The 24,329-nt window shown below is 45.7% G+C and overlaps 1 pseudogene; it reads left to right on the top strand.

Moving 5' to 3' along the window:
• The first annotated feature begins 32 nt into the window (after window positions 1–32).
• On the top strand, window positions 33–21,613 carry LOC118097311 (probable 2-ketogluconate reductase; annotated as a pseudogene).
• The last annotated feature ends 2,716 nt before the right edge of the window (window positions 21,614–24,329 follow it).

The raw sequence follows: 24,329 nt of genomic DNA on the forward strand, positions 1-24,329 counted from the left end.
GCCAATGCCCAGCTGCCACCGAGAGGGCCCAGATGAGCGCTCAGAGCATGGTGGCCAAAAGGGTTCTGGCCTTGGGCAGCGACGGTGAGCCGTCACCCGGGCATTACCTTCCGTGATGCGTCCTTTTACAGGCTTGATGGGGTTCATCTGTCTGTGATTGGGAATGATTTATGGCTGACCGCCGTGTCAGCGGGATTGCTTACAGGTGTGAGTGGTTGGCGGCGAGCACGGGTGCTCATGTGGTGGATAGGCACTGGTTCAGGTGATAGGGATGGGAGAACGCTCTCGTCATGCCTATGTGAAGGGTATTCCGTTAAAGGAATCCAGGGACTCAAATGGTTTGGTCAACCACTGTGAGGGGGTTGTGCCCGTGCCTGAGTCCAGGGGGATATCTGGGTGGCAGACATAGCCTGTTCCTGGCTTTCTGCCTATCCAGGTGTTCACCCTTGGCTGACCTATGCTGGTTCCCTTGGTCAGCGCTACCTGCAAGGGTGCAGGGAGCTAGTTGAACCAGAGCCTATGCAACCAATCACTTTCTGCAATCAATAAAGTTGTGGCCTAAATTCTGCCAAAAACCAAATCAAAATTTGAGTCATGTGTGAATTTATTCAGGGGGGAGGTTTCTGGGTCTGAACACACAAACAGGCTCTTAGTTACCCCATAAGGGAAAAGGAGCAGGTCCCCCCCCCCTTATAACAGCACAATACCTTTTCCGTCTCCATGGATTCAGTGTAAACATGGAGAGATCATGTGACTAGGCATCTGACTCACCAGGGGCGTAGCCAGGATGAAAATCAGGGGGGGCCAAGGGGCGGGGAGCAAGGGGCGGGGCCAAGGGGCGGGGCCGGGGCCACATCGGAGCAGCCCGAAATCGGGCTGCTCCGACTCCCTCCTCCCCCTCCGCGATAGGAAGGGACGAGGGGGAGCCAGGATCAGCCCGGAATCGGGCTGCTCCGACTCCCTCCTCCCCCTCCACGATCGGAAGGGACGAGGGGGAGCCAGGATCAGCCCGAAATCGGGCTGCTCCGACTCCCTCCTCCCCCTCCGCGATAGGAACGGACGAGGGGGAGCCAGGATCAGCCCGGAATCGGGCTGCTCCGACTCCCTCCTCCCCCTCTGCGATAGGAAGGGACGAGGGGGAGCCAGGATCAGCCCGAAATCGGGCTGCTCCGACTCCCTCCTCCCCCTCCACGATCGGAAGGGACGAGGGGGAGCCAGGATCAGCCCGAAATCGGGCTGCTCCGATCCCCTCCTCCCCCTCTGCAATCGCTGGGGCAGGTGGAGGGAAAGCCCCAGAGCCGCGCAAAGCGGTTGCCTGGCTTTCCCTCCGCCCGCCCCACAGCCAGCCGGCTAGAAGGGACGTCTCCCTTCTCCCTTGCTGGCTGTGGGGCGGAGGGAGGGAAAGCCAGCCAAACGCTTTGCGCGGCTCTGGTGCTTTCCCGCCGCCCGCCCCACAGCCAGCCAGGGAGAAGGGAGACGGCACCGGGCGGGCAGTGGGGCAGGCTGGCCAGTGGCCCTGCTTCTAGGGGGGGCAATTGCCCCCTCCTGCCCCCCCTGCCTACGCCCATGTGACTCACCTTTTCTGCCTGCTGCCTTGGTTTGCAATGTTTATGTAGTTAGGATCCCTGCCACTCTATTTTCTGGGTAAGATATGGGGAGCTTTTCGGTGTGCACAATGTAATCCAGAGCTGTATTAAGAAGAAACAATCCCGGAAATTGATCGACCGCATGAAACATCACAAGACACTTCATGTTTTACACAATTTCTAGTTACACCAACTTTCCTTTTATGTCCTCTAGTTAATAGCCTCATCATTACTTGCAACAAGATTTCAATGGCTAATCAATACTCCCAGGGGGCATTGGCACCAGTTAGAAACACGCCAGGGGAGAGCAAACCGCGAGGACAAGCAATCCACTTGGTGTCAGAGCAGAGCTGCTGTTGGCCGGCCAGGCAGTTCAGGCAGGTGGAGTGACACCACTTGAGACTTTGGCCCCTGGGGTATGGAAACAGAAAATACAGTTATAGGTGTTTGCGACCTGTGGTGTGAAGTCAGTGCAGCTGGCAGAGTGAGTGCATGGATTAAACAGCACAGAGTCCTGGCCGAAAGGTTTGTCTATTGGAAGAGTTTGTAATGAAAAACAGCAAAAGGCAACATTGCAAAAAAGAAAAAGGGATAAAAAGGTGGGGGGAGATAGTACATTATAAATCTGCTCCTTATTGTGCAAACAGCTTTAGGCTGACTTAAAAAAAGCAAACTTTTATTAGCTGTGCATTAGAAGACATTTTTAAAATCATTTGATTATTGTAAGAGAAATTCCAGGAATGCACATTTCCATATAGATAGAACTTTACCGCTAGCATTACAGCGCTGCATTCTAAAGAGGGAAAGGCAGGGTTCATGCGGTGAGATCTTTCTGAGGCATTTGCACAGTGGTGCTAGGCTGTGACCAGCTTACAGGGAAAGGCTTGCTTAAATAACCTCCGCATTCACGAGAAATTAGGGAGTAACCCTGCTTATTTTGCTTTACTTTGTCTTTACTGTTCTTCTGGTTGTCTCTGTCCTGTGTTCCACTGCTCTTGAAATCCAGTTTAGGGATGCAGGAGACATTCATTTTAAACAGTTTTATACACAGAATTCTGACCCAATCCAGTCTGCATACATTAGACTTCTTCTTGCACCAAGTATATTCTGACGTTGAAGCTGCTTGTGCATTGTTGGGAGTTTTTTTAAATTAAAAAAAAGTCCAACGATTTGTTTGCATGCATATATGACCCTGGCCATATTTCTGCAGCATAATTTTATAAGTATTAACACATAACTAGTTATATACAATTACAGTTGTATGCATTTGATTATGTCGCTCTCACCCTTGAATGGGGGCCAATTTACCACACCTCATGTATTATTATTTTTACCATTTTTTTATTAGGGTAAAGCCACTTAGATCCAGCTGCAAACCCATACCTGTTCTTCCTGACCCACTGGGTAATAACTAATTACAGTTGTACCTCGACTTACGAAGACGATCCATTCCGCGGCCGTGTTCATAAGTCGAAGCCTTCAGTTGTCGAAGCGCCCATTATGCGCATGTGCGAAGCCCGATTTTGTGCTTCAGCGCAGGGCACGCACGGCGAAAAGACTTCCGGGGTGGTCGACTCCGGAAGTCGAAACCTTCGGAAGTCGAGTCGTTCGGATGTCGAGGTACCACTGTATCTAATTCATGGGTTCTCAAGTTACAACATGTTCTTCAGACCATTCAGATGGCATCTAGTATAGCATATTATCTTTGCTATAACAGGCTGAAAAAGTTCCTTAGCAATTTTCAAGTGGCCCATGAGGAAACAAGTTTTGGAACCACTGATCTATCTGAATAATCAACAAAATGGTCTCTCTTCTAATGAGCTCTGGAGAAAGGACCCTAGATCAGAGGCAAGGCACAAGCTTTCCTGGCAGAAGGTCCCAGATTCAATCCTTGGTAGTTCAAATGATTGAGTAGCAGGTTTTGGGATAGAGTATTTTCCTGTGACCCTGGCCTTTAGAACAGACAATATTGCTGACTAGCTGGACCAATAATCTGATTGGTATAAGCAAACTCTCTATGTTCTTATTACTTGCCAGACAAGACAACCTGCTGTTCTTCACCGTACATCAAACCTGTACATAAGGGGTAGCCAGCATGGTGTCCGCCAGAGGTTGCTGGATTCCAAAACCCATCAGCTCCAGTCAACATGGACAATCATCAGGGATTATGGGAATTGTAGTCCAACAGCATCTGGCAGGTGCCACATTGCTGTATGTCCCTCACTGCTTTTCTAGTGCCCAGGCTATGAGAATGTGACTGCTTCATGGCACTTCCTTCAGACTCTCTGTTGCATCTAAAAAAACAACGCGAGGAGGTTTTGCTTATACAGATAAAAGAAGCTGGCAAGTTCCAGATCTACATTACAGATCAGAGGAGAGAATTCCACCCTTGTTTTGAATGTTCCTGGGACCCTAATGACTTGAGTCCTGCCGTTTTCCCCAAATCGTTTTTCACTTGCTAACTGCAAGCCTTCTCTGCCTTGAGATTTTCAGAGTGACAAGTGGAAAATTGCTCCATTAGCAGAACAAGGGGAAATTAATCCCCCCTAGCACTGATTTCTTTTTCTTATGGCCACAGGGGAAAAAAAAAACTTTGTATTGAATGTGCAATAATGAGGAGAAGAAATTGATTAAATAAAATCACACAAGAGCAGAACTATTGCAAATTCACCTCCTCCCCACACTTACTTGACTCTTGCACTAATTTTGGTACCTATTTGAGTCGGCTGGAAAGTGGTGATTTTGAATAGAAGTTAATTCCAGAAAAATGTGCCCATGGGGTCTGATGAAGGAAAGGGGACTCTGAGTCCTGGATACATTGAAGACGTGTTTGGGCTTGGTCAGAACATAAAAAGAGCCCTGCTAGATCAGACCCAAGGCCCATCTGCATAGTGGACAGTCAGATGCCTGCTAGATGCCCACCAGCAGGACCTGAATGCAAAAGCATTCTGCCCGCTTGTGGCTCTAAGCAACTTGGATACAAAGCCATACTTTCTTAGACAGTAGTCATCATGGCTAGTACCATTGAGAGCCTTGTTGTCCATAAATTTCCTAGTTGAGATGAGACACCCCCCTCCCAAATTCAGCGCCAACCAGCCAGCTTGGCCAATGATCAGGAATTATGGGAGGTAAAGCCTAGCAACATCCGGAGGACCATATAACAACATCGGCTGGACCACAAGTTGCCCATACCTCCTACAGTGTTCCGTAATGCAAAATGAAGAAAGGGCTCTCTTCCTAAGCTTGGTGTAGCTTGGTCTTTCTTAGCTTGCTATCATCTGGTCATTGGTAAACGACAATGACCCCAGATGGGGGAAGGAGCTGGTCTTCATTCAAATCCATATTGGAATGTACATCAAATCAGTTTTTACCTGCAGACCCAGAAGAGAAAATTCTATGTGCTATTTCTGCGGGAGGCAGTGGAAGACAGGAGTGCCTGGCGTGCTATGGTCCATGGGGTCACGAAGAGTCGGACACGACTAAACAACTAAACAACAACAACATTTCATGTGTGCTTCCTTCTATACCTTCAACATCTGCATCTGCAAATAAGGAAAATAGTTAGAAAGGTTCCCAGAGTACTCGATCCTTTCTTCTCTGGAGAAGAGTGACCCTGGTCAGGCTGCCCTGGATTTTTTATATGCCAGGGAAAGGTGAACGTGAAGGCTATATTGGTGCATCAAAATCATATGCAGAAGAAATGCCTTCAGTGCCATTTACTTTTTCAGTAAGGTGCAATATATCTTCTTTCAGGTCAAGTGTCTCTTCATGAATAAAAATGAAACCCCTTAAAATAAATGCAGTGTAACATCATTTCTCTCCCTGCAGGGTTATGAATGTAAAAAAAAAAGGGGGGGGGAGAATCAATGGGACCATTACAACTGATCACGAGTTTATAGACAGGGACAAGCAAGAGAGTTGGGTAAGTTAAAAAGGGGGGGGGGATCCAACAGTGTTCAGAAAAATTGACTGGGAGACCAGTCTGCTGGGTTAACCACCTAGTTCAGCGGGAAAGTGGCTGCATTCACACGGCAAGTGATTTCGTTTGCATGGCATTTACCCAACTCTTGGTTTCTGTATATTTGAGCTGCCAAACTACATAAAAGGCACTTCCAGAAATATTGTGGGATATTGCATAGGTTTAGAGCTTATTGCCGGTGTGCCTGGACTCACTGGGCCCACAATGAGCACTAAAGTTGTGCTACGTATGTTCCATGGCATTGCTGGAAGTGTGAAAAGTCAAATATAAGGCAGAAATTAAAGTTAGGAAAAGGCTGTGAAAATGTAATAATCTGCTGTGTGAATGCAGTCAGTGATTCATGGGTGGTAGGTATCAGATTTGCATGGGGAATCAGGGATGAAAGCAGGCAAGGCACATCCAAGGGTGCTCTCTCTGCACTTCTGAGAATTGATATCTAACTGATGCAAATAATTGGTCATCGTGGGTTGCTCAAGGCTGTTCCTTTTTAAAGTTTAGAGCAGTGAACCTTTTATTGCAGCCTGAGGGCCACATCCCCTCATGTGCTCTTTTGCAAGGACAGGCTACCCAAAATTGCCACTGACATCAGCTGTAACCTTAGGAACTTGAGCCTGAGCTTACTTTGCCCTCCTTCACCACATCCCTTTTTCCTCCTGTTTCCTCTTGTTTTAGATTGTGACCCTGAGTGCAACATCCATTTTAGAAGTGATTTTTAAAAACAAAAGTGCTCTGAGAGGTCCCCCCTTAAAAGGTAAATGTTAGGTCCAGTTGCGGACAACTCGGGTTGCACGCTCATCTCGCTCTATAGGCCGAGGGAGATGGCGTTTGTCTGCAGACAGCTTCCAGGTCATGTGGTCAGTATGACTAAGCAGCTTCTAGCGAACCAGAGCAGCACACAGAAACACCGTTTACCTTCCCACTGGAGCGGTACCTATTTATCTACTTGCACATTTATCTACTTGCACCTGACAGGTGGGCAGGAGCTGGGACCAAACAATGGGAGCTCACCCCGTTTCGGGGATTCGAACCGCCGACCTTCTGATCGGCAAGCCCAAGAGGTTTGGTGGTTTAGACCACAGTGTCACCCGTATCCCCCCTCCCCTTAAAACATGAAAAGATGGAGGAAGTAAGAGATGCATTTGTGAAAAATTTCTCAGATTTGTATAAAAAAGGAAATGAAAAAATTCCAAAATAAGAGGAATATATAAAAGATACTAATCTGCGAAAAATAAAAGAGGAACAATTAGTGATTCTAAATACCCAATTAACAGCTGAAGAGGTTTTAGAGGCAACAAATTGGACAAAAAGCAGTGAGCCTCCAGGGCCAGATGGACTAACGGCAAAATATTATAAAAAGTAAATGAACAATTAGTGAATCAATTGAAAGATGTGATGAATGAGATTTTAAAGACAGGTGAAATCCCAGGAACATGGAAAGAAGCTTATATAACAGTGATTCCAAAACAAGATTCAGATTTAATGCAAAAAATTATAGGCCTATCTCATTATTAATTAATGATTATAAATTATTTGTAAATATTTTGGCTAATAGAATGAAAAAAATTATAGGTGAGTATATACATCAAGATCAAGCACGGTTTCTTCCAGGTGGACAAATGAAGGAGAATATAAGAAATATTCTAAATGTGGTACAATACCTGGAGGTAAAAAATGGAAGAAGAAAAAAGCGGCAATGATGTTTATAGATGCTGAAAAAGCTTTTGACAATGTGTCCTGGGATTTCATGAAAAAAATGCTTGAAGAAATTAATTGTGGAGATATTTTTTTTTAAGGAATACAAGCAATATATTCAGAACAGAATGTGAAATCAATTGTAAATCAGGTGATAACGAAGGAATGTAAAATACAAAAAGGAACCATGCAAGGATGTCCGTTCTCACCACTGTTGTTCATCTTGGTCCTGGAAGTACTTGCAAAAAATAGAAGACCAGAGAAAGAGATTATAGGGATAAAAACTGGGAAGAATGAATTTATATTGAAATACTTTGCTGATGATCTAGTAATTACAGTAGAAGATCCAAAAAATCTCTCCCTAAGGTGATAGAGAAAATTCAAGACTTTGGGGGAGTGGCAGGATTTAAATTAAATAGAAATAAAACTAAATTATTCGTTAAAAAACTAAAAGGAGAAGAGAAAAAAGATTTGGTGCAAAGTATTGAGATAGAAATGCATAAGAAAGTAAAATATTTAGGGATATGGTTAACAACAAGAAATATAAATGTGTATAAAGACAATTATGAAAAAGTATGGTGTGAGATAAAAAGGAATCTAGAAATATGGAGTAGAATGAACCTTTCCCTATTAGGAAGAATTGCGGCGATAAAAATGAATGTGCTGCCGAAAATGGTCTTTCTTTTTCAGACAGTCATAGTAACGGTTAAGGATGATTGCCTCAAAAGTTCGCAAAAGGATATTTCCAAATTTGTCATGGGGGAGGGGGAAGGCAAAGGATTAAACATAAGATACTTACAGATATAAAAGAAAGAGGAGGCTTCGCCCTCCCAGACCTTAAATTATATTACGAGGCTGGATGTTTGGTTTGGATTAGGGACTGGATAAAACTGGAAAAGGAAGAAGCATTAGATTTGGAAGGACATGGCAATAGATATGGGTGGCATGCATACCTATGGTATGGGAAAGGAAAAGTACATAAAGGATTTTATGACCATATAATAAGGAAATCATTAATGGGAATGCGGGAAAGGTATAAGGATTTAATGAAAGAGAAAACACCTTGGTGTTATCACCAATAGAAGCTTCATTACTCAAACTGCTTGGCAAAAAGGGAAAGTGGCCTACTTATAGAGATTCATTGAAAGATCAAGAAGGAAAATGGAAATTAAAAGACTATGAAGAAATTAAACATCATTTTCAGAGTTGGTTGCATTACAGACAATTAAATGAGATGTTTAAGGAGGATAAAAAAGGTTTAGCTATACAATTTCTAGATTTCAAAAGGAGGTGATAGAAGAAGACATGAAACTAGTGAAGAGAGCATACAGCATTCTGCTAGAATGGGAAACGAAAGATGAGGAGGTCAAATCGGTTATGATCAAATAAACAATTTGAGGATTGGGAAAAATTGTGGAAGGTAGATTGGGAATTTACAGACTGTTCTCTTTTGAAGGAAAATTACATGAAAATGATGTACAGATGGTATATTACACCAGTAAAAATGGCAAAAATGTACAAAACTGGGTCAAATATATGTTGGAAATGTAAAGAAGGTACTTTATATCATATGTGGTGGGAATGTAGAGAAGTAAAAAAAAATTGGGAGATGATATATAAAGAATATAATGAATTGAAAAAGACATGACATTTGTAAAAAAGAAAAACCAGAAGCATTTTTGTTAGGGATTCTAGGACAAGACCTGCCAAAGAAAACAAAGAACTCATTTATGTATGCCACAGGTTGGCAAGAGTTTTGTTAGCACAAAAATGCAAGAACGAGGAAATCCCACCGAAAGAACAATGGCAAGAAAAACTGATGAGTTATGTGGAGTTGGCAAAGTTGACATATAAACTATGTGAGAAGGACAACCGTGACTTTAAAGAAGAATGGGAACTTTTTACTAACTATTTAAAAAGACAACAAGAGTATGTGGACTCCTTGGCAGGATTTGAATAAACACCCACAATTTATTAGTAGAACACATGATGGATAAGGAGGTGATATGTACAGTTTTATAACATGCAGAAAACAATATGTACAAACAAATCAGAGGGGGGAGCTGAGGGAAGTCCTTAGAGGGTGGGAGAGGGAGGGATGGGAGGGGGGAAAGGGGAAAAAATTGTAATTGGCTATGTTATTGGTAATTTGTATTGTTTAAAAGTTTCATTTCAATAAAAATATTTTTTTTAAAAAAAAGGGGGGGGACGACATGGGGTATAATTATGGTAAATAAATAATGGCAGGACTGGCCTTTGCAATGAAGAAGCCAAACAAATCCTTCCGCAGTGTTAATGCTGATGCCTCTGAAGACAGTTTGCCCCATAAAAGCCACAGTGCCTATTCTCTCTCTCTCTCTCTCTCTCTCTCTCTCTCTCTCTCTCTCTCTCTCTCTCTCTCTCTCATGCCCTCCTCTTGGCCCTTGATCCCTGTTATTGCCTCCATGAAGTCTCCAAGCCTCCTTCCACAAATCAAGCAGCAAATGTGATGTGCACTCAGAGGCTGGCAGGGAGCAGCACCTGGCCTTTGGAGAATCCCACAAATCATGTCACAATGGCTATGAGGATTGGATGACCTTAGCATTCATAAAACGGGGGGGGGGGGGAACAATGTTGCTTAACAAAAACACTGAGGCAGTAACTGAAAGACTTAACCTTCTGCATTGTAAAAAGAACAACAACTTTTTTTTTCATCCTGCACGCCAGCCAGGGACAGCAGGAAGGTGCCTTGAGGTGAACACGTATACAAGCAATAACCTTCCATTGTTTATAAAAGAGGAGGGCTACATTTTAGACATCTTCATCCCATATTATCTCACAGTTCCTCTGGCACATGTTGCTTCAAATGTATCGTCCTTCTCCTGGTTCTCCACCACCTGCCACCATCTGTACCAGCAGTGGGGAGCACTTTTACAAACAAGGACAGCTTTTCCTTCTGCAGAACCTTTTTTTTTCCAAATAATTTTTATTCAGTTTTCAATATTAATATCTAATAAACAATATTTCAATTACATTTTGTATATATTACATTTACATTCACTTTTTTCATACTTCAAAAAGAAAATTCAAGAAAGAGAAAAACAAACAAACAAAAATTCATATTGCTCATCTTTACACTGTTTGTTTTTAAAATATGATTTCCACCCTACCTTCACCCGTCTTTTTGAGTTCAGTTTTATACTTATGCAGTTTATCTTTCTTTACGCTTAAAGCCATAAGTCTACTATTGTCAATCTCTTCAACCTTATTTCAAATTTCTATATTCAAGTTTCTGCCATTTTCATATATCCTATAAATTTATCCATTTGTCATGTTTTGTCATACATTGTATTTGTTATTCTTCATTAATAACCAATAAAGAAATTTATATTTAATTATGTGATTGTTTTTATTCTGCTGAATTATTTACATTTTAGTCACCTTCTCCAGATATTTCGCAAATTTTCCCCATTCTTTCTCATACGTTTCGCTGTCTTGTTGTCTAATTCTGGATGTTAGTCTAGCTATCCCCATGTATTCCACCATCTTCTTACGCCAGTCCGTTAAAGTTGGTATTTGATCTTGTTTCCAGATCTGGGCTAGAGTTATTCTTGCACCTGTTGTTGCGTAGAGGAATAACTTTACATCATTTTTTTCCTTCTGCAGAACCTTTTGGAGGCCACACGCCACTAGTGGTTGGACCCAGGGGCAAAAGTGGGCAGAATAATTAATCAAAATTTTATCTTTGTATGTCAGGATAGTTTGCATGCTCACTCTCACAACCCTTTCTGTCCTCCATCCAAGCATGTAAGATCAAGAACACATTCTAGTCAGGCAGAAACACCCAAGGAAGGTGCAAGGGGTGTAGCTTGGGAAGAAGGGGTGACTCAGGAGGATGTGTGACCCAGGAAGATTCCCAAGGGTCAGATGGAGAGGCCTGGAGGGTCACATTTGGCCCTTGAGTTTGAGGTTCCTCACTCCTTATTGACATAAATAAAAAATTGTCCAGTAGCACCTTATAGACCAACTAAGTTTGTTCTGGTATAAGCTTTCGTGTGCATGCCTTCAATACTCCAAATACCTTTAATACCTTTACATTTAATACTCCTAATAATCCTATGCTTATCATTATAAATGATTAAAAGAAAATAGCTATTTGTGCATCACTTTCTCTCTTCTCCTCATATGTCATGGTGAATTTTGGAATAGTAGGTTAGAAAGTTTGGGGGGGGGAGGAGAATTTCCAGTCTTATGGATCTACAACATTTGAGTCAAATTTTGCCTTAAAAAAGGTGGGTCAGTGATTATTAAATAATCTATACCGATGTTCAAGATTGTCCTGTCCATCTTTATCTCTCCATATCTCAGGGTCTTCCCCTCCCCTAAGCAGTAACCTCTTTTTTGTTCGTAGCCCCATTTCTCCTCCAGAACGATCTGCACAGACCACTCTAGTTGGCTGCTAAAAGGAATGATCCATCTTTCTCTCTGTAACAAGCAAGGAAGGTTGGTGTGGGGGGAACATGCACTTCAGGCCTCTGAATGAATAAATGATGGCCTCTAGTCTTGAGGGTTGTCAGTCTGGTGTGTCTCGCCAGCAGCAGAGTCACTGGAGAGGAATGGAAGTAGCTATCGAAGGGCAAACCTAACTGTCACACACACTTAAGATTCTCCCACTGCTGTGGCTGCTGGAACTGATGTCGTGTTCATCACTGATGCTTCTTGTACATTCTTGTAGCAATCTGAGTGCACCATCCTCAGTCTGCCCCTCAGCCAGCCCCCCACCTGCCTGCCTCCTTGCTTAGAATCATAGAGTTGTGGAATTGGACGGGTCATCTAGTCCAACAGCCTTCAAGGCAAGGATCACAACTGAAGAATCCCTGACAGATGGCCATCCAACCTCTGTTTAAAGATCTCCAATAAAGGAGAGTCTACTACCTTTCTGAGGGAGGCGGTTCTACTGCAGCCCTGGGGGTTGCAGCCTCTGCCCGACAGCTTCCTCCTCCTTAGTTTCAGTGGGAAGAGAAGGGGGAGAATTAGAATTAGTTGGCTCTGCCCATCACTGGCTCTGGTTCCACCTACCTGTATTGTTCAGGCTTCCTGCCTTTGGCCCTGCCAGTCTCAATGGGCATCAGCCACCGCTTCTGAGTCACAGCCTTTCACATCTGCATGGAGATATACCTTCCCAGCACAAGAGAATGCTGCTCCAGGAGAGATGGCTAACCTCCAGGCATAATGATGCTTGATAATTATGTCTTATCTTGGGTTGAAGGAGGAGACTATTTAAAAGGGCATTTGTCCTCCTGACAGTTTTACAAGCCACATGATTTCACAATCTGTCAGAATCATGCCCTTGGCTTTTACCAGAAGTAATGCTCCACTCAACTTAAGGATTGTGTCCTAAGACGGACCTGGGGGTGTGGGGCTGTGAAAGAGGTTACCACTAAGGGCCAGTGCATTGCCCTTTCTTTGATGAGCAGATCAGATGTGCAAACCTCTGACCAAGCGTCATGCCAGCAACATCAGCAGATTCTTCTGTTTGGCTGTTCTACCACCAGGGGAACTGTCATACGGCGCGAGGGTATGATGCACCTGAATTAAGAGAGAACTTGCCATTATCCAACACAGAGATGGGGAACCTGTTGCCCTCTGGGTGTTGTTGGACCTTCAGGTTTTAGCAATTACTAAGGCCACAACCACACCATACATTTAAAGCACTGCAAGACCACTTTAAAGAGTCTTGGCTTCCCTCCAAAGGTCCTGGGAACTGTAGCTTGTTAAGGAAGCAGCCGAGAGTTGTTAGGAGAGCCCTATTATCCTTACAGAGCTGCAATTCTGATGGTCCCTTAGGAAGAGGGGTCAATTGTTAAACCACTCAGAGGACTGTAACACTGTGTGAGGAACAGGGGTCTCCTAACAACTCTCAACACTATTAACAAACTACAGTTCCCAGAATTGTTTGCAGGGGAGCCATGACTGTTTAAAGTAGTATCTATCTGAACTAGTCAGGCACTTCCTATAAGGGCACTGTGAACTTCAGTATGTCGATTTTCATTCATTCAATCAGAACTTTAAATCTAAAGACACATTACATACAGATGCTTAAGTATTATAATAGTGAATTGGAGATATCATAGCCTTGCCTCCCATTCATCCAAACACTTTATGACATTCCTCTAGTAGCAGAAGCTTCGAAACAACCCCGCCCCCCGCTTCAATCTTCTGAACCTACTACTTCACGAGCCCGTCTCACCTTTTACTTGGCGCAGTGTATCAAATGTATGAGGGTGAGTCTGAGTGCAATTGCACAAATTCAGCATTTATTAGGGGAGGGGGGAAGTCTTCCTGAGCTTGCAGTTCCAAAAGGAGGAAGATGGAGAAATGTGTGCAGATTAGTTCCAGGATAGCAGCTAGGGACAAATGTGAAATGAAATGAAATCAGATGAGTGCTGATGCAGACATACCTTAAAAATAAGCCTCCCCAGGTCTTTCCTTTTTTTGCTTTTTGTAGCCAGCGCTTGAGAGAATGAGTGAAAGCAGGGGATCGTATCTTATAATTGCCGCATTGTTTACAGCATTGTTGAATTGTTGTAATGTGTTGCTTTGTACAGTACATCTTATTTCTTCTAAAAGACAGTCCTTGGTGTATTTATTCTTTCCATTAAGTGGCTTAGGCTGAAAACTCCAGAGTAGCATGGCATGTATTAAGTGCAAGGGCTAGACCTGGAAAGAGACTGTCAGCCACACAGAACTGCTGACTGCTATTTTATCCTACTGCTGCAGAGCAAAGCATAGAGAAGCATACTTGGGCAGCCTACTCTCTCTCCATCTCCATCCTATGTGAGGAGGGCAAGCATGTATCCTGGAAGCTTTGGGGGCTGGTCCATTAGGGCAAATGGGGCACTGCTCCACCAACCTCAGTTTGTCCTTAACTTGATGCCACCTGCCTGACTTCTTAACTACATCCAGTCCAGGGGCTGGTGGCACTAAGAATGAGGGAAAGGTCATGGGTGCAACAGACCTGTACAAATGACTGCTGGTGGCTGTCAGTTTCAGAGACTGTGGGTCTTTCTTAAGAAGCAGCTCTGGCTGGAACTTGCAGGATGTGACGTCTCCCTAATCCAGAAATATACTTGATATCCAACAGTCATAGTGGATACTTTGACAGGATTTCGGTGATGACCACCAGCATTGCATGACAGATGTCAACCAGTCTGAGAATTTTTGATTGCTGATTTCATGAGTTGCCTGTCAGTCCTCCAGTCCTGGCAGCAAGCACAGAGGAAGTCCTTTAAAGCTATTCACAATACATTTACTTTGAATGGTAAAAGTGCTCATTTGACATTTCTTATCACAGTCAGAAAACTGGAACTGACCTTCTGCAAACAAATTTCCAAATATGGAACAAGGGAGGGAAATAGATGAGGTGTTTTCTTCCAAATTCCTTTTGTGTAACTGTTCTGCTTCTGGTGACGTTATTGGTGATTTTTTGTTTGGAATTATGGTACTTTGTATTGCTGGCTTTTGCTGTAATAAAACTGAACTGAACTGTTTTCTTCCAGGTTTTCTTTCCCCTTCCCTCTTTCTCCACACATTGCATAAAACTCAGCTTGTCTGACAAACAGGAAGGCAGGTTGAGTTTATTTGTAAGACTTTGGAGCCACACAGCTAACCAAAATGATTGACCTGTTAGTTACTTTGGTATAATTCTATTTGCCCCTGTTTCTCACATAGGTCATGGCTGGGCATAATGATTAGTCATGGTATGGAATGGGAGGAAGAAGCCACAAGATCATCTGCTTACCCATCAGTAGTCTGACCAACAATCAGCTTTGAACTGCTGTTGGGCAAGGTTGCTGTTGGGCAGCAAGGTTGAGGCATAGCTGCCAAGTTTTCCCTTTTCTCGCGAGGAAGCCTATTCAGCATAATGGAATTTCCCTTAAAAAAGGGAGAACTTGGCAGCTATGGGTTGAGGCTGGTGAGATGCTGCAAGCTTCCTGGCAGCATTTAAGCCTCGGAAGAAGTTATAGAAGGGAGAGAGAAGCCAGAAGATGAAGACAGAGGCCACCACTTGAGAGAGGAAGGTGGCAGGAGTGACAGCAGGGGCAAGAGGTGGATAAGGTGAACCTGAATCTGAAGGATTTAGGAACTTTTGGGAAGGGTTAAGCTGTCTCCTCCCACCACCAAAATGAGTTTGGCTACTGCTGCCTGTCAGTAAGATGGAAAAAAACTGTCAAGTGACAGTCACCTTAAGAGTCTACCAATGTCTTCACTTGGGGCATATCTTGCTCTAGATCTGGTGGCCTAACATGAAGTGACAGCAGGTGAGATGATGATGATGATGATAATAATAATTTATTTGTACCCCACCCTCCCCGGCTGGAGCTGGGCTCAGGGCAGCTGACATCATAAAACTAACACAGTATACAAAGAACAGAACATAAAAACAGGCAATCAGTTAATTAAAATACATCTTAAAATTAGTTCAGAGCAAATTAAAATCTAGATAGATGGCAAAATTGAGAGTGGTTAATATTCTCCAGGGCGAACTGTTACCACTGGTGTTAAAGGACCTGTGAGAGGGCTAGGAGGCCTCTTTAATGCTTGTTCTTATACAGAAAGAGAAGAATCAGACTGAACCCTGACCCAAGGCCTGGCAGAACAGCTCCGTCTTGCGGCCCTGCGGAAAGATGTCAAATCCCACAGGGCCCTGGTCTCTTGTGAGAGAGTGTTACACCAGGCTGGGGCCATGGCCGAAAAGGCCCTGGCTCTGGTCGAGGCCAGTCTAATCTGCCTGGGGCCTGGGATCTTCAGGGTGTTATTATTTGCAGACCTTAAGGTCCTCTGTGGGGCATACCGGGAGAGGCGGTCCCGCAGGTACGAGGGTCCTAAGCCGCATAAGGCTTTAAAGGTCAAAACCTAGGCCCTATAGGGTTTTACAGGTTAAAACCAGCACCTTAAACCTGATGCTGTACTCCACTGGGAGCCAGTGCAGCTGGTATAGCACCACATGAATGTGCTCCCATGGCGAGGGCCCCGTGAGGAGTCTCGCCGCGGCATTCTGCACCTGCTGGAGTTTCTGGGTCAGTTTCAAGGGCAGCCCCACGTAGAGTGACCTGGCTTTCACTGATGGCATTGCATGGCAGCAGCAGACCTGGTGGTGGCTGTTTCGCCACTGCGGTCACCACTAGCAGAGGTGTGGGTTGGTGACATCTTACATCTGGGCCTACACTTGATACTTCTGGCCTGTCAGCAGCCACAAGCTTGAACAGTACTGTTCTATTTTATCCAGTGCTATTTTTTTAATAGAAAAAGAGGTTCTAGAACTCACAATAAACACCTCCTTTGTTCTCTTATTGTGGCAATTATGCCCACCTGAGAGATGCTGGAACTGAGTTCTGGCTGAAAAAAGCCCTGATTTTATCCTGCCTTTGCTCTTGCCATGCTGCGGTCACTAATAGGCTATACTCCCACTCTCCATCATTTGGTGATGACCAAGTACTGCCCACATTGCCACCTGCTGCTGCTAACACAACTATATGTAATAAGGACTCACACGAACAAAGCCTCTTTCTGAGCAGTTCCTTTTTCCTCCTCATCTTTTGCTTTCTAAGGGAGAAACGCTAATTGAAATTCATGCTCTTGGGCCCTATGAACCATTCAGAAGAATAAAAGCACTTAATCGTTTAATGAAATTATTGTCTCCAGAAGCGTGAAAAGGGAAAAGGGGAAGAACATAAACTATTTTATAGGAAACCCTTTGAAAACACATCTCACTGATGTTTCCATTCCTTTTGTGGACTTTGTAACTCAATATGTTCCTTTCTTCACACTCCTTTTACAAAGAGTGATTGCTAATGCTATTGATATATTTCTCAGCTGCACTATTTGGCAATCATATACCACCTTGGGCTACAATCTTGCATGCTAAAGAGTCCAGCTTTTGCATTCTACCCAAGCTGGGTGAGGGGGTGGGAGGGAAATGATATAAATTTGCCATTTGGCATTCCCTCCCCCCCAAAACAGCAGCACCCCAAAATAGCAACTCTTGGATGTGCATTTCTATTTGCAAATTTGCAGTCTGAGGATTCAAGCAACGCCCCCCCCAGCTAGCGCATTTTGTTTTTAGAATGATAGATACGCCAAAGTTCCATAAAATAATAATAATAATAATAATAATAATAATAATAATTTATTTATACCCCGCCCATCTGGCTGGGTTTCCCCAACCACTCTGGGCGGCTTACAACAGAAAAATGAAATAAAACAATTAAACATTAAAATCTGGTAGCTGTTTTTCTCTTTGACATCTGATGGGAGGGCGTTCCACAGGGCAGGCGCCACCACCGAGAAGGCCCTCTGCCTGGTTCCCTGCAACTTGGCTTCTCACAACGAGGGAACCGTCAGAAGGCCCTCGGTACTGGACCTCAGTGTCCGGGCAGAACGATGGGGGTGGAGGCGCTCATTCAGGTATACTCATACTCATATTGCTAGAATATAGCGGTTTGTAGCAGGAAAGAAGCAGTCCAAAATGCTGTTGCTATTATTAATTAATTTATACACTGCTTGAACGCCAAATGCTTAAATGGATAGTTTAAAAAGGGGATTAGATAAATTCATGGAGAATAACCTTATCAGTGACTACTAACCATACTCTGACTCCCTGCTCAGAGGCAGTGATGATGATGATGATGATTGTTATTGTTATTATTTATTGAATTGATATACCACCCTATACCTGGAGGTCTCAAGGCAGTTCACAGAAAAGATCAACATAAAAACCACAATACATATAATCAAAAGAAAAACAACCCCAAAACACTCCCCCCCAAAGAGCCACATTTTTAAAGGGCATAGGTGTCAATCAGATCAACCAAAGGCCTGGTTAAAAAGGAACCTTTTTGCCTGGTGCCTAAAGTGATGCTTCCGTATAGCAGTTGCTAGAAACTGCAGCATGAGAGAGTGTTCTCGCTGTTTGGGGGCTTTCCATGGGCATCTGGTTAGTCACTGTGAGAATGTGGTGATGGCCTAGTTGAGCCACTGTCGTGGTCCAGCAGAGCCTCTGTGTAACCAGAAGTGGATAATCACCAGGCTGCAGCAGCCTAACCAGGTTGAACTTGTTGATCCTAATGCTCTCATTGCTACCTCTCCTGTTTCATCATGCACAGCTCCTCAGTGTATCAGGAAACTCTCTAAAGACACCTGGGAGTGATCGTGTTGATGACATTTTGCATCCTGCTATCAGCCCTGAGGGCTCACTGGAAGGACAGATCCAGAAGCTGAGGCTCCAATACTTTGGCCACCTCATGAGAAGAGAAGACTCATTGGAAAAGACCCTGATGTTGGGAAAGATTGAGGGCACAAGGAGAAGGGGACGACAGAGGACGAGATGGCTGGACAGTGTTCTCGAAGCGACTAACATGAGTTTGACCAAGCTGCAGGAGGCAGTGGAAGACAGGAGTGCCTGGCGTGCTCTGGTCCATGGGGTCACGAAGAGTCGGACACAACTAAACAACAACAACAATCGCAAAGTGAGACCAACTGCAGCAATTGGAAGATCCCCCCAGAGCATTCAGAAATCCTTCTGATTCCATTAATTTATGGGTGGGCCATTTCAATAGGTTCTCTGTTCCTGCAAGGGGTCTGGGATGTGGGTACCATTACAGCCCATCTAAACCTTACTAGGACCAAACCATAATGATAAGACAGTTCACAGTATTATGACAGCAACATGACAACGGTATGCTTCATCTTCATTCTTATGCAAAGTTATGCAGCTTTAATCAATTAAACAATCAATTAGAACTCATATGATTAATCAGTGAAGATTCCTTTAATTAGGGTGGCAGTCTGAAAATAAAACATTTGCCCACGAAACCACAACTCCGCCATTTTGTCCTCCTCAGTTGGTGAAGGACTATAGTTCACTTGCAGAAGGTTCCAGTTTCAATCCTTGGCATCTCCATCTAGAGCTGGGAGAGAACCCTGCCTGAAATTCCTTAGAGCTGCTGCCAGTCAGTGCAGACAATAGGAGCTATATGGACCAATGGTCTGACTCGGAATAAGGCTTCCTGAGTCTCCCACGCTTATCAAAAGCACTGATGACAGATCAGAACGGCTGCTTAACTTTACACAGAAGTGGCCATTGGGATGCTTCTATACTCAGGAGATTTGTACTATGTTTCTTTCAACCTTCTGATAAGAGATAAGAGAAGTCTCTTCTCTACTTGAATCATTTGGACTTGAAACTGATCTCTAGCTCTGGAGTAAAAGTAACCAACACTCCACATGCTGTTTCTGACTCCACGGTAGACATAGGCATAGCCAGTGTGGTGTAGTGGTTAAGAGCGGTAGATTCGTAATCTGGGGGACCGGGTTCGCGTCTCAGCTCCTCCACATGCAGCTGCTGGGTGACCTTGGGCTAGTCATACTTGTTTGAAGTCTCTCAGCCCCACTCACCTCACAGAGTGTTTGTTGTGGGGGAGGAAGGAAAAGGAGAATGTTAGCCGCTTTGAGACTCCTTTGGGTAGTGATAAAGCAGGATATCAAATCCAAACTACTCCTCCTCCTCCTCCTCCTCCTCCTCCTCTTCATGCTGGCATCTGCAAGAAGACTAGTGGAAAGTTGTCACATTGCAACATCTCCAGATACCATACATTGTGTGTTTGATTGGCTGGGAGTAGAAGTCACCTGCACCACTCTTGGTATCTTTGAGATGGGTAGCATTCATTGGGTATAAGATAGCGAAGAGAGCAAAAGCTTTTGACATGAACGTCCTTTGTCATAACAGGAACTGTAGAAAAGAGGAAGGAGAACTGACAATTGGTGCCACTTATTGTAAATTGGGTCCTCCCTAACAAGAGGGCACATGTTGCGGTGTGACCTGGCAACCAAACCCTGTGTTGTGGGTGGGACAGTTTGGACGGCCACAACACCCTATTGGAGGTCTGTCGATGCTGGGTGCAATTAGACCAATGGGATGCCAGCTGAATTCTATCGAGGGACCTCTATATAAGCCCATGCATGTGTCCCTGAGCTTCCTCTTTTGGGCCAGTGCATCGGAACACCTGCCCACCTCTCCCTATATTTAGGGCTTGCATGCTTGACCTTGCTATGCCGTCGTGTGTCATCTGTCGTTCGGACAGGGGCACGGCAGGAATTTTCCCCACTTGGCTGATTGGCTGGTGCCACGGGTTTCACCTGCTTTGTAGCAAATCGTCACAACTTGTAAGGTTGTGGATAGCTCTCATTCAGATGATAGGGGTGGCAGAGTGCTCTAGCCAACCCTATGCGATGGGTATTCCGTTAAAGGAATCCAGGGACTCTTTGGTTGATCAACCCTGAGAGGGGTTGTGCCCTGAGCCTGAGTCCAGGGGGACATATGGCTGGTGGACTGGCTTGACCCCGCTTTCCACTGTGCTGAGTGTTCACCCAAGGCTGGCCTATGGTGTGTCCTGGGTCAGTGCTGCCTGCAAGGGTGCAGGGAGCTAGTCGAACCAGAGCCTATGCAACCACTCACTTGATTGTAATCAATAAAGTTATGGCCTAGGTAAAGGGATCCCTGACCATTAGGTCCAGTCGTGACTGACTCTGGGGTTGTGGCACTCATCTTGCATTATTGGCCGAGGGAGCCGGCGCACAGCTTCCAGGTCATGGGGCCAGCATGACAAAGCCGCTTCTGGCAAACCAGAGCAGCACACAGAAACGCTGTTTACCTTCCCGCTGTAGCAGTACCTATTTATCTTCTTGCACTTTGACGTGCTTTCAAACTGCTAGGTTGGCAGGAGCTGGGACCTAGCAACGGGAGCTCACCCCATCGCGGGGATTCGAACCACCAACCTTCTGATTGACAAGCCCTGGGCTCTGTGGTTAACCCACAGTGCCACCTGCGTCCCAAAGTAGTGGCCTAAATTCTGCCAAAAACCAAACCAAAAATTTGAGTCTTGACTGAATTTATTTAGGGGGTGGTTAAAGGGTCTACACATGAAAAAACATAGAAGACTTGCTCTGACAGTCTGGCTTTGTGATGTTGGTTGTGAATCGGACATCTGAGACACACAAGCTCATTGGGGAAAGGGAACTGCAGCTGATGGAACCCACGGCTACTCTCATCAACACCTGCAGAGGTGCAGTAGTTGATCAAGATGCCTTGGTAGAAGCCCTCCAAAACGGAGTTATTAAGGCTGCAGCTTTAGATGTGGCTGACCCTGAACCATTGCCAAGGGATCACCCCTTATTGCAACTGAAAAATGTTATTATAACTCCTTACATTGGAACTGCAACTCTGAAAGCCCTGCTTATGATGGCAGAAGCAACACCGGAAAATATACACGCTGTTCTCAATGACCTCCCCATTCCCAGTGAAGTGATCACCAAATAGTTTGATGGAGAATAATCAATGGCTGATCTGCAAAGGACATTAACCGCTAAGTAACAATGGAGTATGAGAATCAAAACTCATCCTAGCTTTCATTTATAGCCTCCCATATTGTAACCATTTCCTGCAATTATATTCTTATGTAAAAGAACTATGTCAGTGTTTCTCAACCTTTTTTGGGCCACGGCACACTTGTTCCATGAAAAAAATCACGAGGCACACCACCATTAAAAAAGTTAAAAAATTTAACTCTGTGCCGCCCTATATTGACTATATAATTATGACTGTAATTTAACCCATGTGCAACTGTACTTCGTGCCTATTTTATAGTTTTGTTTTTCATCGTTTAATTTCCATCAGCTGTCATAACTGTTCTGTTTTATATACATTGCTGTCACAGTGGCCGGAGTGGACTACTTCAGAGTAACGACGCTACGCAGCTCTGCATTTTATTCTTTTATTGGTGCTGCGTATTTACAGTGCTCAAGTCATTGCTATTTACACGGAGCGATGTTGTCAGTCGGTTTCAGAACCTCCTAATGGCTTTTGGCGCGTCTTTCTCCAACACAAAAGCTTTGGCAGACCCATCCTCTTGCCCCTCCTCTTCCTGCGTAATTCTGGAGTTGGAGGGATGGGTCTTCCCCCCTTGCTTGCCCCTTCCTGTCCCACCTGGGACCCTGGCTCCTCTACCTTGCCTGAGCCTCGGACACGACTTCCTGCTTCCCCACTGGAATCGGAACTCTCCCTGCTTTCCCCTTTGCTCGGGGACGGGCTTGAACTCAGGAGGGGAGGGACTTCGCGATATCCCCTGTCCCTCACATCCACCCCCCTCCCAAGCTCTCCTTCACCCCTCCCCAGGCCCCCCCCATGTGTCGGTGACGACTGGAAGCCTAAGAACTCAGTGCTCTCCGAGCCCGTTGGTGTGAATACCTCCCCCCAGTCCTGCGAGCCCCCCCCTTCCGCCTGGGCGGACGGGAATCCCAAAAAGTCCGTGGCGTCAGAGCTGGTGGGGGTAAAAACGTTCTGCCAATCTGCTCCTTCCTCTGACTGGGTGGATCTCGGTGACACCCATACCTCATCCTCTGGTTCCTCAAACTCCGCTTCCCAGCGCCATGGTGAGCTGCTCTCCCGTGCCTCCTCCTCCTCCCCCTCCCTTTCCATGTGCCAGGGCTTGGGTCTGTGGGGAAAGAGGGCGTGAAATTCTTCCACCAAGAATTCCTCCTGTATCTGAGTGGCTGGGACCCATTCATTCTGGGACGGTGGAGCATCCTCCCATGCCATGAGGTACTCCAGTCCCCCCACCCCCCACCTTGAATCCAGGATGGCCGTGGCCTCATTGAGTTGCTCCCTGCCTTCCCTCTCCCCCCCTCCCTCGGGGGTTTGTTCGCCGTCTCGGAGCCTGCTGCTTTCCCTGTACGGCGACAGCAGCGATCTATGAAACACTGGATGCACCCTCATGTCCTCTGGCAGTGCCAGCCTGTATGCCACCGGGTTTACCTGTTGCGTGACCGTGAAGGGGCCCAGCCTTTTGGGTGCCAGCTTTTTGCACCTCCCTCTGGTGGGAAGGCCCTCCGAGGACAACCACACCTTGTCCCCCACCCTGATGACCTCCCCTTGTCGCCTGTGGCGATCTGCCCCCTTTTTGTACGCTTCCTTGGCCCTCTCCAAGTGTTCTCTGAGCTGCTGGTGCACCGTCTCCAGTTCCTCTGCCCAATCCTCAGCCTGTGGGCCCTCCTCCTCCTCCTCCTCCCTCTCCCTCTCTGGGAAAGATCTGAGGTCGCGCCCGTAATTGGCCTTAAAGGGCGACACCCCTGTGGAGACGTGCACTGCATTGTTGTAGGCAAATTCTGCTAGTGGCAAGCGATCCACCCAGTCCGTTTGCCGCTGGCTGACGTAGCATCTCAGGTACTGCTGCAGAATGGCGTTGACCCTCTCCGCTTGTCCGTTGGTCTGCGGGTGTCTAGCCGTCGACAAGCTGACCTCCACCTGCAGGAGGTTCATGAGCCGCCGCCAGAACCTGGAAACAAATTGGCGGCCACGATCCGAAATAACCCTTAAAGGTAATCCATGCAGTCTGAAAATGTGATCAACAAACAGTTTGGCTGTCTCTTCTGCCGAGACTGCCCTGGCACACGGTATAAAGTGACACATTTTGGACATGAGGTCCACCACCACCAACACTGCAGTCTTGCCCCTGGACGAAGGCAGATCTGTGATGAAGTCCATGGACACCACTTCCCACGGCCTGTGTGGCGTGGCTAAGGGCTCCAGCAACCCTGGTGGCGCTGCTCTGACCACCTTCGCCCGCTGGCAGGTGGTACAGCCCCTTACATAGTCTCGAACATCTTCCCGCACCCCTGGCCACCAGAAGTGTCTCATGACTAGGTGAGCGGTTTTGTCCCTTCCAAAATGCCCCGCTGTAGGGTTGTCGTGCATCTGCTTGAGGACCGTACGTCGAAGCTGGGTGGTGGGTAGGTACAGCGCACCCTTGTAGAAAAGCAGCCCTCTGCGTTCTGCAAAGTCTTTTGCCTGCTCCCTCCCCCCTCTCAGTTCTCTGAAGATGCGGTTGGCAAATTCATCCGCTGCCGTCAGTGCTGTGAGTTCTGCCTCGCTCACCACAGCTGCTCCGCAGGACCATGCCGACGGGGGGAAAATGTGCCTTGGGGCTGGTGGCGCCTCCTCCTCCATGTACTCTGGCTTGCGGGAGAGGGCATCCGCC

This window comes from Zootoca vivipara, chromosome 15 (assembly GCF_963506605.1).
Source record: "Zootoca vivipara chromosome 15, rZooViv1.1, whole genome shotgun sequence".
NCBI lineage: Eukaryota > Metazoa > Chordata > Lepidosauria > Squamata > Lacertidae > Zootoca > Zootoca vivipara.